The 16,468-nt window shown below is 46.4% G+C and overlaps 1 protein-coding gene across 3 annotated transcripts in view; it reads right to left on the bottom strand.

Moving 5' to 3' along the window:
* The window catches only part of Pknox2 (PBX/knotted 1 homeobox 2), a 196,603-nt gene that overhangs the window by 165,182 nt on the left and 14,953 nt on the right, over window positions 1–16,468 (bottom strand). The window contains exon 3 of one of the 3 annotated variants that reach the window (XM_010628693.3): window positions 8,815–8,895. The exons of the other annotated variants lie outside the window; for them this stretch is intronic. The gene's annotated coding sequence lies outside the window, so the exon portion shown is untranslated. The remainder of the gene's footprint in view (window positions 1–8,814; window positions 8,896–16,468) is intronic. 3 annotated transcript variants of the gene reach the window in all.

The raw sequence follows: 16,468 nt of genomic DNA, 5'->3' as shown, positions 1-16,468 counted from the left end.
GAGAGAGAGAGAGAGAGAGAGAGAGAGGTGAGGAGATGGAAGAGTGGAAGGGGATTGGCCAAGTCGCCCCTCCCCTAGCTTGGTTCTGGCCTCGGGTTGCAACAGAAGGAGAGGGGAGATAGCGCGAGGAGACAGAGGCGGAGGGCAAGGAAGTGGGTTCCGGGAGCCTCCTCCAGCCATCCCATCTCCCTGGAGTCCCCTGGGCCTGAGGCCTAAAGCAAACACGCCAGCCTCCCCACCACAGGGCGAAGCTTCTGACTCAGACCAGGCTAATCTCCGTGGGGACGCTAAACAAACACCTCCTCAGCCAGGGGTGAGATAACTTTTCCTCCCTGGGCGGCCTATCAGCCAGCCATCCTCCTGTGCCAACACAGCCTCCTCCGGTTCTGACCCTCATCTGGGCCCCTGGCTCCCCCAGCAGGAGGGAAGATGCCATAGAAAGTCCTCCAGGGTCTTCTCCATCTCCTCACTGTAGCCCTCATCCACCTCTCCTCCTCATCTAGGACTGGGTCTAACATCCAAGGCCTCTCTGAGCAAGTGGCCCTCCTTTCCTACAGAAGGCGATTCCCTTGCTGTTCATCATGAATTAAGGCCCTTTTAACTCTCTCCTCCATCCTAAACTAGTTGCTTGCTGGTGCCTTAAGGACTGTTGTGTGCCTCTTGCTCTTCTGAGCCAGGTGTGGGGTGGGAGGAGTTGTGTTCCTTAAGAAGGCTCTGTTCCAAGGATACCGGGACTAGGAATCCGCTCAGGAATGTGCTCACACTACTCCACTCCCTGGTTGTGACCTGGCTCTGCGATGGGCAGGAAGATTGCTTTTGCACTTATATTACCTTTTTTACTTTTTGAACAAAATCTGGTATCATGAGTTATTTGTATTATGTTTTTCAGATCTGATAAGGACAGCATTGGAGCTGATGCCCCACTCCTCTGGCCACCTTTCTGTACTCTGAATGTGACCATTTGGTCAGTTGTAGGCCCCCTGTCTCCATTTGGAGCAGAGATGAGCTAGCTGAGAGGATCGCAGGTTCCCCCACCTCTGGCCAGCAAGGTCATCAGAGGCATTTGTTGAACAAATGGCACCCAACCCCACCTCCAGGCAATGTGAGTCTGCTGATGGTTAGGGGACACATGGAAGACACCTTGGTCAAGGATCCCTAATCAGAAGTAGTTCGCAGTCTTAAAGGAATACAGGACTCAGCAGCTGAGTAGTCTGAGGTTGATAGGATAGCAGTCAGGGTACTGCACCATCACAGAAAGGAGATGCTCTGCCCATTTCTTAAGGCAAAGTCCAGTGCCCACTTGACTTTAAGTGTGGAGGTGATGGTGAAACCAGATCCTAGGGGCAAACTCTAGGCAGAGCTTCCCTTCTCTTGCCTCCTCCTTGCAAAAGCAGATCCATAAATATTCAACTCTAGGAAGCAGCAACGTCCCATCCGACATCAAGCATCACTGTGCCCTTCATCAGCCCTCCCCTCCCAAGATGAGAAATGAGCTAAGACCATGGGCCAAATCACTCTGGGACTTGGTTGAATCCTACCAGATGACCAGCATTTACAGTTTCTAAATCCCATCCATAATCACTATCTCACTTAAATCCCTACCACCTCTTGTGCCATCCGGAGGGGCGTCTCAGGCTGCGATTTTTATTCCCATGTGACAGGAAGGAGAAAGTGGCCTTTGGGAAGTGAAATGTGTGCTAAGATCACAACAGTGGGAATTAGTCGAGTCTGATGGAACCAAGGCTCCCTCTGTGGGCCAGCACCCCTCCCCTTCAGCACAAGGACACTCAGTTAATTTTGCCTGTCCTCAGAGACTCTAGCACATATGAAAACATTCATGTACAGCAAGAAGACATAAAGTTGGGTGGGGAGTTAGCTCAGTGGCAAGTAGAAGGTCCTAAATTCAATCCCCAGTACCAAAAAAAAAAAAAAAAAAAAAAAAAAAAAGACATAAAATTGTTCTGAGGTCCACAGGAAGATGTGTTCAGTGGTGTATGTGTGTGGAGGGGAGGGGGAGTTGTAGCAAGAGCCCATAGGAGTCATCAGTTATGGGGGGGTCACCCTCAAATGAGCTATCATTTTAAGAGTACCAAAAGCAACTGGACTACTTTTTGGTTGAAATTAACTTCTAAAACATCCCCAGGATCCCTAACCTATATGAGCAGCACATACCTTTCTAAGTTAAAAAAAAAAAAATGGGCAGGAATGTGATGGGAAAGGTGGTCAGACAAGCAGTGGGTCAGTGGGTGGATGACATGAGCCAGAACACTCCCAGCCAGGCTCCCCAGAGCAAAGGCCTGTGGGTACCCCAGCACTCTGAGAGGGGGAAGTATGAAGGATGCCCTTTTGCTGGAGGCAAGGAGTAAAGAGTGAAGCCGAATCCCACAGGCCAGGGTCTAAGCAAGTGCAGGGAAAAGAAGCCTGGTCTGTTCAGAGGCCTGGGGTGCTAATGTGCTGTTGCAGGAGGGCCAGGGCTCAGAGCGGGACTTGTGGAACCCAAGGAAAAGAGACCAAACTCTTGGTATATATGGAATGATTTTAGAATGAGAGCTACAAACTAGAAGCAAAAGATTATTTTTATTGTTCACTTATTACAGAATTTTTAAAAATGGGCTGGCAGAAAATTAGGACCAACTCATGTGTTCATATATATATGTCTAGTGCCTAGAAGACTGTAGGTGACCCAAAATGTTTGTTGAATGAAGAAAAAGTGTCCTCTCATTTTAGAGATAAGCAGAACTATGAGGGCTGTAAGTGATACATGTAATGATGTGCTACAACGTCCAGATACCTACAAACCTCCCAAATCACACAGGAGAAAACTGCCCTGGACTGATGAACTGCTTTTCAGTGTTGAGCTTGAAAATGGTGCTCAGTATGTGGCAGCTCCTTTGGGCATCAGAACTCAGTCTGGTTCTATTTGATCAATCTGCACTGAGATCTTACTTTATGCCTGACACTGTACAAAAATACTTCCCTTCCTCTTCCACTGCAGACCATGATGAAGTAGGGTTTGCTACCTTCCAGGCTTCTGCTGTTACTGCTACTGCAGCTGAGACTGAGGGCACAGCAGGAGATCTGCTGGCACCAAGGCCAGGGACACACTCCCTGTATCACCTGGGGACCCGAGCAACTTATGGCTTGGTTAAAGAGGACCTGATGAACCCCTCCTGCCCATCCTTCCATCCCTGGCAACCTAGTGGCAGAAGGGGAGGGGTGGGGAGCCTGCCACAGTGCCTCTTTCCCCTGCCATTTCCTCTGCAGCTCCCTCACTGGCCCTGTTTTTCAGACCTCTAGTAATAAAAACAAGCCAATAAAATGAACATGAAAATATATTCATTAGGATTTATAATGCTCATTAAAACTGCCTGTGTACGAAAGCATGACTTAGCTTCATATAAGTGGGAAAAAAATGCAAATTATACTGCATGCAAAGAAGATATTTCCCTAATCGTCCAATCAAATGCCAGCCCAATTATCTGTGGCCAACCCAATGGGTTAAAATTATACTCTCTTTCCTTGGACACAGTGAGGCGCCTGAAAGTGTTTCATTTTAATAAAAATGAAATCTGGACCCTGCAGAAAACCAGCTTCACTAATGACGTGTTTACACAGAGAAAGACAATTTCTAGTTAATGGTGATTACTACCGAGAACAAATTAAACTTCCCAGAGTATATGGGTTAGAGATAATGGGAAAGGGGGGAAAAAGTTATAGTTTTAGTGTGTGCATGGCAGCATGGGGGGACAGGGTGACACAGAGAGAAAGAAGCTAAAGGAAGTCTAGGAGGAAGTTGTGGCTGCAGAGATTCTGGGATGGGTGCAGCTGGGCTGTAATATCTTCACTGGTTCTGCGGGCTCTAAGCTCCCCAAATCCCAAGGTCAGCCTCCTTTAGCTGGTACAAGGCTGGATTCTTTCTGCAGGCTCTGGAGTCTGCCATTCTGTCCTTCTTGGGAAGGCAGGTAACTAATTCCAACCATTAAAAGCCATCAGGAGCATATGGAAGGTTCATTCTACTTCACTCCACTGGCTTACTGATGAGACTAAAAGCAGGACTGGGCTCCAGAGCTGTCATGCAAAGCCAAGTGAGTGAACAGGAAAATGCCAGATGGGCTACCAGGAAGCAAAATGGACAGGAAACAGAGTGCTGGAATCACGATCACGATGATAACAGCCAACAGCACTCTACCTACTGCTATGGTCTAAGGATGGCTCCTAGGCGTCCTTGTGCTGGAGTTTGGACCCCACTGTGATGGTGTTGAGAAGATGTGGCACCTTTAAGAGGTAGGGCCTAGGTGAAGGTGGTTAGGTTATTGCTCTCTAAACAGGAAAGTGAATTTATATAAAGAGCATGCCTAGCATCTGGGTCTCTCTTGCTTCCTATGCTACTGTTGTGATGTCATCTTCCATGAGGTCCTCACCAGAGCTGAGTAGATGCCAGTACTATGAATGTGAATTTCAGAAACTGTGAGCTAAATAAACCTCTTTTCTGTGTAAAATACTCAGCCTCAGGTATTTTGTTATAGAAATGGAAAACAGACTAATGCATTGCACTTTATTAAGTCCTTACCATGTGGCAGGCACCATTCTAAAATGTTATCTCCTTTTATTCTAACCCATGGGATGCTAGTATCTCATCACTTCCTCATTTTTGCATCAAGAAAACTGAAGCTGAGAAAAGTTACATAATGACTCTATGTCAGAAACTTATTAAGTGAAGAAGTTGGGTTTCAAACTGAGATCTGTCTGATTCCAAAACCTACACTTCTAAGTCTCTGGTTCACTGCCTCTCCAGTGGTTGGCCCCTGGAAGACATAAAGATCCTTTCAACAACAGCATCTCTACAAATATATCCTTTCTGCTCCCTGTTTCTCCTCTTCCCCTCCTCCCACAGCCAGGTGAGCCAGGGGCAAGGAGGAAAGAAGGGAACCAGGATTCCTCTAGTGCTAAGTTTTAATGTATGTTCTTTTGTAAACAAGAACAATCATTTGTGAACAGGCCCAGATGCAAACAGTCCCCAAATCAGGAATTCCAGCTCAGAGGCACAGAATAATACAGCTTTGGGGAAGATTTAATAATAGTAAAATTAAAATTGTAACTGAAGCATAATGAAGAATGTGGTACAAACAGGCACTGCAAATAATAATAATAAAAAAAAAACCCTACACAGATTAGCCCCTATGGAATAGTGACTGGTTGAGAGCAACAGTAAACAATGCACAGAAATGCAACTTAATTATCTTCCAATTCTTAACATTCTACCAAAGCCACACAGAAAGCTTTAATGTTGGCAGCCAGAGTAGCAACAGCAGCAGCAGCAGCATGTCTCTCCCTCGCTCCTGGAGGAAGATCATTACTAAGAAATCTGCAACCACGACAGCAACTGAGCCAGAGAAAAACAACAGGATTGATTGGCTGAGAAATTAGGAAGTGGCCAATTCCCTAGGAATAAAGCATCTCTTGGGTAGCTAGCAGGGGTGGTGAACAAAAAGGGAGATTTGAGGGCCAGGAGCCCAAGGATGAAGATGTGGCCAGGGGAGGCTCAGCTGACCACCAGTTCCCAGAGCTAGGTGGAGAGGTCCTCCAGGAAAGCCTGGGCCTGTCAATCACAGTGCTGACTTACCAGCACCGGGGTGCTTTCTTGGATGGAATCTGAGTACTGCTCCCACCCTAAACACACACACACAGTGAGTGCCACCTGGTTGGGACTGTTTCTGCTTATTCCTGTTTTGCCTGGTGCAGTGGGCAAGGGACCAAGAGGAAGGTTTACACTTGATTCTGAGTCCTAGGTCTTTTTAAGGATGCTTCGGACAGACTTCTCAAGAAACATAGTCAGTGATGCCAGATCCAGAAGCCCAGTCTCTGAAGCTCCCAGGGCCTGGTTCATTTCCTCCTCCCCGCCCCCACAGCCACAAGTCAATTTCCTTCTCTGGGGCTCCCCTTTTACTCTTAGTGAGTTCACATTCTCAGGACTAGGTGGGCTTTCATGGTTGGTTGGCTGGTTAAGTGCAGGCCTTCCTACAGATTGGGGAATGAACAAGATGACCTCTTAGGATCCCAGGCATACTCATAAATTTGAGAAGAATTGTAGATCATGTGGTCTCTACATCTAAGTTTCCTCAGGTCTTCACCTTCACATTTCTGCTTGGGCCATCCTTTAAGTGGGGCTCTGGCTATTTATTTGGGCACAAAGTGCAATCAAAATCAAGTCCAGTTGCTCCTGAATTATGAGGTGATCTAGAAGACACCAGTCCCTTATAATGGTATCCTAGGGTCCCAGTCCCGGGGCCCACTTGTTGAGGGGGGTAGAGTCACAGAAGTTCAAAGGACATCTTTGATTTCCAGAAGAAAACCAATTACACAGGTAGCCATGTTGCTGGGGTAGGGCTAGGGGCCGATATCAATACCGTTTCCAGCGAAGGGAGACATGGCTTTTTCCCTGCACATAGATGGGGATGCTGCTGCAGTTTCCCTGCTGTTGCCCCTGCCCTGGAATGAAGTGTGTCCCCAGTTGTTCAGGGCTGGAAGCTTCACCACAGCCAGTGAGCCTGGAACCCATCCCTCCATATTTCCGGGCAGGTTAGGTTTCCCCTTTCAAATAGGAAAACTCAGCTCAAGGAGTATCAGGGGAATAGTCCTAGTCTTTGTATATTTTCTTTGCCCCTGATTCCAGAGGAAGGTCACTGAGCCCTCCAAGGGGATACTGGTGAAAATTGAGTTGGTGCTGAGACGCATTATTCCTAGCTGTGGGTAGGGGCTGGATAGAGCAGGAACAATCTTAAGTACTAATAACATTTGTTGGGAATACTGAGATTTAGAGACCCTGGACTGTTAGCGCTGAGCAGAGGCTCACCAAAATCCTGCCTCATTTGGCAGGACAATTTCCAGAAGTCAATATAACCTATCCCCTTTTTGCATGCCACACCCAACCCTCCTCTTCTTCTCCAGCTTTTATCTCCTTATATCTGGAAAGTCCATGTATTTTTATTATTCATTGTCCACCCCCTAACACCCCATCCTGATCATACTGAAATATAACTTTCCTGAGGGATCAGGTCCTTTTCTGCAATCTAGCCCTGGAACTAATATGTGGCACATGCTCCATAAACTTCAGTTCAATGAAAGAATAAAATGCCCAGGATGCTCCCATAGAGCCAGGACCAACAGCTGAGGATCACTGTGATTCCTGTCCTCTCAATGTCAACCTCATCCTGGAGGTGGGCTGGGCTTACTTCAAGTTATGAACAAGGCTAGGATTCATGGCCAATGAGGATTTATGTGAGATCAAGGAAACACTCCTGGAGTCTGGAAGGTAATGGAAGCGTGTCTACCTAGAAACCTCATTTGGTGATACCAGGCATGGCTCTGACTTCTTGAGCATGTATTAGCTCACTGCATCTCTATAGTGCAGGTTTTGGATCCTGTTAGGTCTACTAAGTGGCTGTGTGTCACTTTCCCTCCAGGATGGCCTTATTTTTTCATCTACAAAATGGAGACAAGTGGATACTAAATTGGTATCTTTGCTGTACTACAAACTCTGAAAGGTTAGGACTACATATTCATAAATGTTAGTGAAATGAACAAAGTGATATTTTGCTTTTTTTTTTTTTTCCATACTGGGAATGAAACTCAGACCTTGGCACATGCTAGACAAGTGCTCCACCACCCAGCCCAACAGGGGAACATTCTGTGTAGCTCCATTCCAGGAGTCTAAGACTTCTTACCTTAAACCACCTGTTGTCCTTCAGAGGACAGGCAAGTTTCCCACTTCACTTGTGCTCGGGAGATCTTTCCCGCTGGATCTAAGAAGTCCATGGGACTTCAGATTTAGCATTCACCTGACATTGCCCTCAGTGCTATAGAAAATAGGGCACAGGTAGGGTTCAGCTCCAGAGCAGGAGGAAGAGAGAGTTGACCAAAGCACTAACTTGATCAGAATAAACAGCTCTTCCTTTCAACTGTGACCCAACCTAGATGAGAGGCAGTGCCACCAAGTGATGGTGATCTCCTGCATAGCACAGGATACAGATATTCCAAACAAGCCTGTGAGCTAAGCAGGACAGAATTGACTTTTTTCTTCATTTTACAGATGTGGCAACTGAAACTCAGAAAGGGGAGGCTTCTTGTCCAAAGTCACACTTTAATGACCACACTTCAAAACTTAGATCTTTGGCTCTCAGAATTAGAACAATATGTTGTCCCTTGGTATCCCTGGGAGATTGGTTCCAGGATCCTTCAAGGATATCAAAACCTCCAAATGTTCAAGTACCTCACAGGAATAAAATGGCCTAGTAGTTGTGTAGAACCTATACCAGTGTTCCCATATATTTTTAATGATCTATAGATTGTTGATAATACTTACAATGTAAATACTATGTAAATAGTTGTCATATTATATTGTTTAGGAAATAATCACAAGAGAAAAATGTCTGACATGTTCGGGACAGGCTCAATTTTTTTCAAAGTACTTTCCGTCCTCCATTAGTTGAATTTGTAGATGGAGAGCCCAGCGATACAGGAGGCAACTGTACTTCCTTCCTCCTGGTTTTCTCCCCTCACTGGCTGTCTTCAGCCTGTGACCAGAGAGCCCTGATTCCACAGCTGCAGAAGAGGTGATTCTGGAGGGCAGAACCTTCCAGCACCCCACAGAGCCTTGTAATCAAGCAATCAAGAGCACGATTTAACATTTGGGGAAGTGGAAGACTATTGGCAACTTTTTAAACTTGGCTATTTAAAGGCACATTTTCTTTGTAAAAAGTAGTTTGGAAACTGCCCTGGTGCTAAATTTTTGCTGAAGACATCAGATGTGCACACCTCTTCACTCCAGTTGTCCAACAGCACAAGCAGTGTGTGTCTCCGTTTGTTGGTTTCCTTGGTGTGCGCTCTCTTCAGTCCCTGGGAGCCGGAGAGAGCCTGGTGTTACATAAGAACCTCATCAGACTAAACAGCGAGCCAGACTCTGCTTCCTCTGTCCTCCCACCCAGGAGGAGCACTTGCCTCGGCCCACACACGTTCTCGGAGTGCAGAGAGTTTGTTCCTGGCAGCTGCCCCTTATTACCAGGCAGGTCCCCAGTGGTGTGGAATCCAACCTGGAGCCTATCTGGGCAGCTTGCTTCTTCAGTGACAGTGAGGGGAGCAGGGATCTTTTATTTTGACCACAGACTTCCCCCCAAAACCATCATGCCTGCCTGATAGCACTTATTTATCACTTACTATGGATCAACTCCTATGCTGGGTGCACAAGATCTCTTCTTTAGGAAAACCCAAAGTAGAGCTGAGGTGACAGACATGCAAAGAAATAACTGCAAACAGGGCTATAACTGAGCAATGTACATATTCTGAGAACCACAGAAGAAGGAAATACTAGCTGTGCCTGGAAGAGTCGGTGACATTTGCACAGGGCCCTGAAGGACCTGGGGGCATGAAGAACAGCAAGGGAATCAGCAAGAAGGGACAGGGCCAAGCCCTTCTCTTGGGCCTTGCATATACTCAAGCTGGCTCTGGCCTGGCCGGACTCCCTCCTTTATTTTGAGAAGGAAAGTGCAAGCTGGGGTGACCTGGTGGTCTGCTTGTTTCTCTTCTTGCCTCCTTTTTGTCATAATGACAATAGTAATAATATCTACATGATAGAACTGACATGAGAACTACATGAGATATGTACAGGTAAATGCATGAAAAAGTGCCTGGGAAACATCAAGACTCAGTAAGTGTGACAAAGTATTATTGTGATTCTTACTGCCATTATACCACTGCCATGGGCATGCTTTCAAGGACCTTAAGGAAAATGCTTCAGAGGCATAAATTCTCCACTTCCAACTCAGTCTTGATGGGCCTTCCTACTCTTTCTTGACTATGAACTAAAATCTCCATTAGAAGAGGCAGTCCTTTGGCACAGGAGCTGCCTGGGCAACATGCCAAGGCATGGCACAGGTCATGCTCTGAGGGTAGAAGCCGGAGCCAATAGGTGACCTTGTTCAGCTCAGGGCTTAGCTCAGCAAACTGACTTTAGGAACTCTCGGCAGCGTCTATCCACGGCCCTTTAAGAAATGAATCCTTGCACCTGCCTCGCAAACGCAAGGAACCAAGTTTGATCCCTGGTTACCCCCCCAACAAAAAAAAAAAGAATAAAGAAATGAACCCTTATAAAACCCACAGCCCCTGCTAGGGGAGGTGCTCCCAGTCCTTGTCTATTATCCATGATAGTGATCAAGGTGCCAGTGTCTGCTAGGATTTGTGCATGGTAGACCCACAACCTCCAGGGACTGCATAGACCTCTCATTGAGTCACACCTTATCTGGTTTCCCAGGCCTTCTCACACATCCAGCCAGTTGCTTGAGCCAGAAACCTATATCTTGTCCTCCGTGTCCCATCTCCCTCCCACGACCCTGCACCCCAAGCTTGTTATTTCTCCATGTGGGCATCCTGCAAACATGTACAGCTCTCCCTGATTCTACAGCCATACCTTCAGTCAGGTCATCACTTTATCTTGTGACAGCTGCCTATAAATTCTCTTAGTCTCTTAAAACAAAACAAAACAACAAACACCTTCCAATCCATTGTACATACTGGCCAACACAGATCTGGCCAAATGGATCTCCTGCTTAGAACTCTTGGATACCCTACCTCTGGTCCCTTGGGAATGTGGTCCCTTGTGACTCTCTGATCTCCAGCCCCACCTCTCATCCTAGCCATTATCCCATGCAATGCACCTGCCAGATGGACAATTCTGCATTCCTCCTCACCTGCCACGCTCTCTGGCTACCAGGACTTGATTCACAAAGTTCCTGCTGCTGGAGTTCTTCCACCTACCCCCTCACCGCTTGGCTAACTCCACAGCCTCCAGGTATCAGCCTGGACCACCCTGCCTCTAGGAGCCTACCCTGGTCCCATGAGATTTTCTGAGGTGCCCTCCTGGCTACTCACACAGTGTCTGCCTCTGCCTGATTACAGCACTTAACATATTGTAGCAGAGGCGCCTGCTTACGAATCAACAGCCTCTATTTCTCTAAAAGGGCACATCCCCAGCCTGAATAGTGCCTGCACACAGTGGGCAAAAAGCATGTGCTGAATGAGTGACAAAAGTACAAATGAATAAGCAACACAAAATGAATAAATGAATGCATGAATCAGGACATATAAACCAAAAAAGACTTGATTCATACAAAACAATGCATAACAGAAGGGCATCCTACAGTGGAATCTGAGCTCATTGGGCAGGAGGTAGATAGAGATAGAATGGAGGCAAGAAGATGTTTGGGAGTTAATCCAGCAGACAGAGAAAAAGAGAGGAAGGGGTGGGAACTAGTAGAAAGGCAGAGGGGACCTGTGTATTGAGGGCCCCTTTCCACCCCACACCCTTGTGCCTCATTTACACAAATCCCAACTACCTGAGAACACAATCTTATCGATAAGAGGACTATTTCATAAACTTTCTTTAAATTAAAATCCAGGCAACACACACACACATACACATATAACCCACAGACATCTTTGTCGCTGAAAAGTTGCTCTCTATAAAATAAAAGAAGCTGTTTAAATGTCTTCTTTCCAAGCTAGCCCCACAGAGCTGGAGCTGAGAATACATTAGCCTTTAATGAAGTGAGACTCTCATCTTGCAGGAGACACCTCATTTAGCGCAATTGTTTCAGAGCCATTACAGAAAGACAATTACAAGGAAGCGGGGAGAGTAATTGGAAATGCTGGCAGGAGTTGGGCGAAATGATAATAAATAAAAATATTCAACCTAATAAGCTTCCAGGAGGGGGTGGGATGAAGAAAATCAACATAATTAGAACTGAACCTTAGCAAGGAAAAACAGACAGCAGGGTGGCAAGTGCTCAACTTGTACAGGAAGAAAGAAGAAGTCACATGCCACCGACCATGATTCAGGGGCTACAAGCTCTGGCCCCCTCCTGGAAGCTGCTAGAGGACCAAGGGGTTGCCCACAGCTCACCGCCCACAGCCTATTGGGGGCTCAGGAGTGCTCTATTCCTGGCAAAAGAAATCTGGGTACATGAAAAAGCAGGCACAGCCTGGCACGGCCAGGGGTCCTGCATATGCTGTGAGGTCCCAGCCTGATATCACGGCTGTGGATCTCTGGGGGTGCAGCCGCTGGCAAGAGGCCCTCGCTTTCTGGGCCTCTGTTTTCTCATCTTGGTGTGCTCCTGGCTCTCTCTAGGGGCCTGTCTTCCTCTCCTGTTCCCTCCTTATCTGTTAGATCCACTCTCTGGTTCTGAAATTTCAATACGGCAGCCTAAAAAGTTAAGCTTAGAAACCTAGCCTGAGCATCATCAATGCAAAAATCATCCCTAAGCCCTCCCTCTCTCCTTTCTCCAGGGATTTCCAACCCTCCTGCCTTGTTCTGGGCCCTGGCAGTGCCCAGTGGGGCTCACTGCAGTTCCTACAACACAATTGTATTTTCAGAGGGCTGGCTGCTTCCCAAAGACGGAATACTGCAGCATTTGCAGAGGAAATGATATGAGGTCCGGGATTTTTTTTTCTTTTTTCTTTCAAATGACCCGGTTGAATAAGGAAGGACCAAAAATTGCTAAAGCTGATGGAATACTGCAGCATTTGCAGAGGAAATGATATGAGGTCCGGGATTTTTTTCTTTTTTCTTTCAAATGACCCGGTTGAATAAGGAAGGACCAAAAATTGCTAAAGCTGGGTAATGTGCATTTAGAGTTCATGATGTATTGTTTGATCTATTTTCTGGAAAGAGAAATTTCACATTAGGAATTTTTCTTATGTGTTTGTTGTTTTAAAAAAATGTAAAGAAGTTGAGATCAAGCCTGTCACCCCAGGACCCAGCCGGAACCTGTTCATGTACTGTACTTGTTTATTTGTTGCATGATACTTTCCCAGTAAATTCACCAAGGATACTGTTTAGAAATAAATAGTGGAAGATAAAACCAAAGTAAAATACAAACACTTTGAATGATTCTCCCATAGACTTTTATTTTCTTCTTCCCTTCAAGGGCTCAAATCAGGGCTCTACCACTGAGCCATATCTTCAGCCATCTCCAACAACAGCCTTCATCAATTCATACCAGTGTCATTCCAGACATACTTCTCGAGGGGCCAGCTATGTGCCAGATTTTGGAGATTCACAGGGGAATAAATCTTCGGGTTCCTTTTCTTAAGGGATTTGCCATTTGGTAAGATTCAGGTTGTAAAGGGTTAGGCATGAGGTGAGGCCATAACAGGAGGCATTTGTCCAGAGACATTAGCAAATGTGCAAAAGACTCATCTCCTAGACAGTGGCCTGATGGACTGAGGGCCCAAGCCATTTTCACAACTCTATCAGCAAAAATATCACGATACCCTCAAGATATATACATATACGCATACATGCATGTGTGTGTGCCCATGGATATAGATATACACACAACATACTAAACACACTACCAATATATGACTTGTCTTATGGAACACATTGAAAAAACATAAGTCTAGACAGGATGAAATTTTTAGGTCTTCTATGTAGAGTACCATTTCGCCAGCAAATAATGACAGTTTAGCTTCTTGTTTCCCTATCTTTATTCCTTTTATTTCTTTCTCTTGTCTAAAGGATGAAATTTTTAAAAATATAAACAAAGTTGAACTATTTTCTTCTCTTGTTTGAACAGTTCATTTTACTTAATTTACCTATATAGTGTCGGTGTCCTGGGACCTGACAGTCCTCCTATGCTGAAGTAATTCCAGTCCATTCTGGACACCAAGCAGAACTCAACACTTGTTTTTCTTTTGCTGGCCATAGAGTCCAGTTTCCAGCAACTGGTGACAAATGTGTCCATAGGTCTTATTAGAAACTCAGGGCAGAAGACTCAAAGTCAAGGAAGAGAGGAGATGCCTCCTTCACAAATAAGCCAGAAGCAGCAGAACAGTTAATTCTTATGTTCAGGGATCATGTATTTTCAACCAGAATGTGTCAGGCACCACACCAATTGAAACAAGGGCTACCGGAAGCATCAGCCATGGCCCCCATATTGACCCAGCTCAGTGGGAAAGGATAGGCGCAAAGCTACCTGGGAGGTAGGTGACACTGGTCGGCGTGGGTGAGTTCAAGCCAGGGGCTGCAGAAGGAAGAAACTGCTCCCCCATGAAAGATCTAAAACTTTGTGGAAGAGGTGGCCTGGGAGCTAGTGAAGATGGAAAGGATTTGGCCATCCAGATAGAAAAGAAAGACTTTGAGAAAAGAAAATATCCTTGGCAAAAGGAACAATACATTAAGGAGTGTTTCTTCTGTGCTTACCCTGGTTCCAGCTGGAGATCCCAAACCCTGAGGCTGGGTAGGACGCTGGGCAGGAGAGAACCAATACTTCATAGAATAGCTGAACAACCCGGAAACTAGAGATTGAGGCTTCTTCTCTGCCTTTCAGCCTGGCCAGTGATGATGGAGGCCACTGAGGCTGTCCAACAAAATAAGCTTTTATTGTGTGCCAAAGGCTAAGGAGAGAGAAAGGCACTCTAATAACAGAGTGAGGGTTCTCCTTGTCTAGGGAGGAACGAGGCATGATATATTCTGCAGGCTGAACAGAAGAGATGACCCTAGGCCCATGCTGGCTCTGATATTCTATCCTCTGGCCTACAGAACCCTTTACTAGAGCTAAAGCATTTCTGGGGTAGACATAATTAAAAACTGATGTGATAAAGTTACAGAAGGTTGCCCAGTGTGCACTGGGTGCTCACAGAAAATAAACCCTGTCCCCACGTACTTATCACCCATTGCAGAGAAACTGGAGTTCTAACAAGATAAACAGGGGGGGTCAGAGAACATTCTAGGCAAAGAGATCCTCATGTGTAAAACAGAAAAGCACAGAAGCCAAAAATCCTGCTGGGAAAGGCAGATGGTACTGGGATCTAGCAATTAAAAAAAAAAAACTGCTGGGAGGAGATAGGAGGACCTGAGCTGACCCCACTGTGCCTAGCACTGGGTACCATGCACAGTCAGTGATTAATAAATGTGTTTGGATTGTAGATTGTCATTTCTGCGAAGCAAAGGCTGGGATAAGCCATTCATTCTTATAAAGCCCCAGGCAGTGCCACATGCTGAGGTGCATTTATTAAAGTCTTTTGATGAGAGAGGGAGGGGAGAGAAGAGGAAAAGTAGGAGGGGGAGCTGAAACAGGGAAGGCCACCCTCATCTCCATAGCACTCCATAGCATCCCATACCCAGGACCAAAGCCCAGGGTCTTAGACGAGAAGGTGCACAGGAGCAATGGCATGATGGGGAAACAAAGACATAGATGGACGTCTTGAGTCCCTAACCACCAACAAGCATATCTATCATTTCCCTTAATATTCCAACAATTCTAATTCTTATCAGTACGCTTCAACAGATGCTGAAGGTAAGGCTAAGACAGAGCAAAAGCTGGTATGAGGTTACCAGGAGGAAGTGTCCAGCCCAGCTCCTGAGTACCTCCGGGGTGTTCTGCTGCTCCTAGACTTCTGTAGGTGAAACCCCAGTAACACACGTGGACCTTTCCCAGAGGTCTGCGTGCCCCAGGTCCAGCCTAGAGATGGGGCCTGCATGGTTCTGTGTTAAGTTCATCCTGGGTAGCTAAGTCCACAGCAGCCTCCCATCCCCTTCTCACCCCGGTCCCTAGCTCCCATCTGTTTTCATACTTTGCCTCTAAGAAAGGCAGCATCCTTCCTAAAACCCCTCAGAGACCTCCCAGGTGTGGACCCTTGCCTTGTCCACTAAACCTTCCGTTGCTTAGGAAATTTTTCCACTAATGCTGAGAAATTTGGTTATCTCTAAAGCTTCTTCAGAAACACATGAGCCTGCTCCTCACTCCCCAGACAGACTTCCTGTCCTTTTCTCCCTGCTCTGGCACCCACAAGCCAGAGTTTCTCCCCTCTGGTTAGTTGGGTATGGGTCAAGCCTGGCCAGCACAAGGTCCCCTGGAATCCCAAGAGGGGCCAGGCTAGGACCTAGGCCTCTCTATCACCTGGCTATAACATGGGGTGGGATGTCCGGGGAGGCACCAAGGACCCTGATTCAGATCCATCCCCAATGGGCAGGGAGCCTCTGGAGTCACGCAGATCTGAGTTCAAATCCTGTCTACTCTACCTTCTAGCTGTGAACTGGCGAATGCACAGCTCTACCTTTTGCAGCCTGGCTCTCTGGTTCATCCTTGTCTCAGAGGTCTGGTGGGAGGATTACAACAGATACTGTTATCACAGCACCTGTCAGAGAAATTATTCTTCTTCGGTCCTTCCTAGATTAGTGTAATGGTAGGTCTCCTCAAGTACTTGACAGTACAGGAATTACATGAAAGGGAGGAGAAGCTGCCACCCACACTTAACCAGTCACCAAGGCTGAGCAGTTGGATAAAGGAAAACCCCCACCTTCCAACAGGGAGGGGCTCCCCTGTCACACTTGAGTGTGACACAGTTTTTTCTTTAAATTGGGTTTAAAGTCGTAAGATAATGGCAGTAAACTCTTCCTGCCTCTGCACATTCT

The sequence above is a fragment of the Fukomys damarensis genome, unplaced genomic scaffold (assembly GCF_012274545.1).
Source record: "Fukomys damarensis isolate Sample0158 unplaced genomic scaffold, DMR_v1.0_HiC HiC_scaffold_16, whole genome shotgun sequence".
Classification (NCBI taxonomy): domain Eukaryota; kingdom Metazoa; phylum Chordata; class Mammalia; order Rodentia; family Bathyergidae; genus Fukomys; species Fukomys damarensis.
Note: the sequence above shows the minus strand (reverse complement) of the source record. Positions and strands in the feature narration are given on the sequence as shown.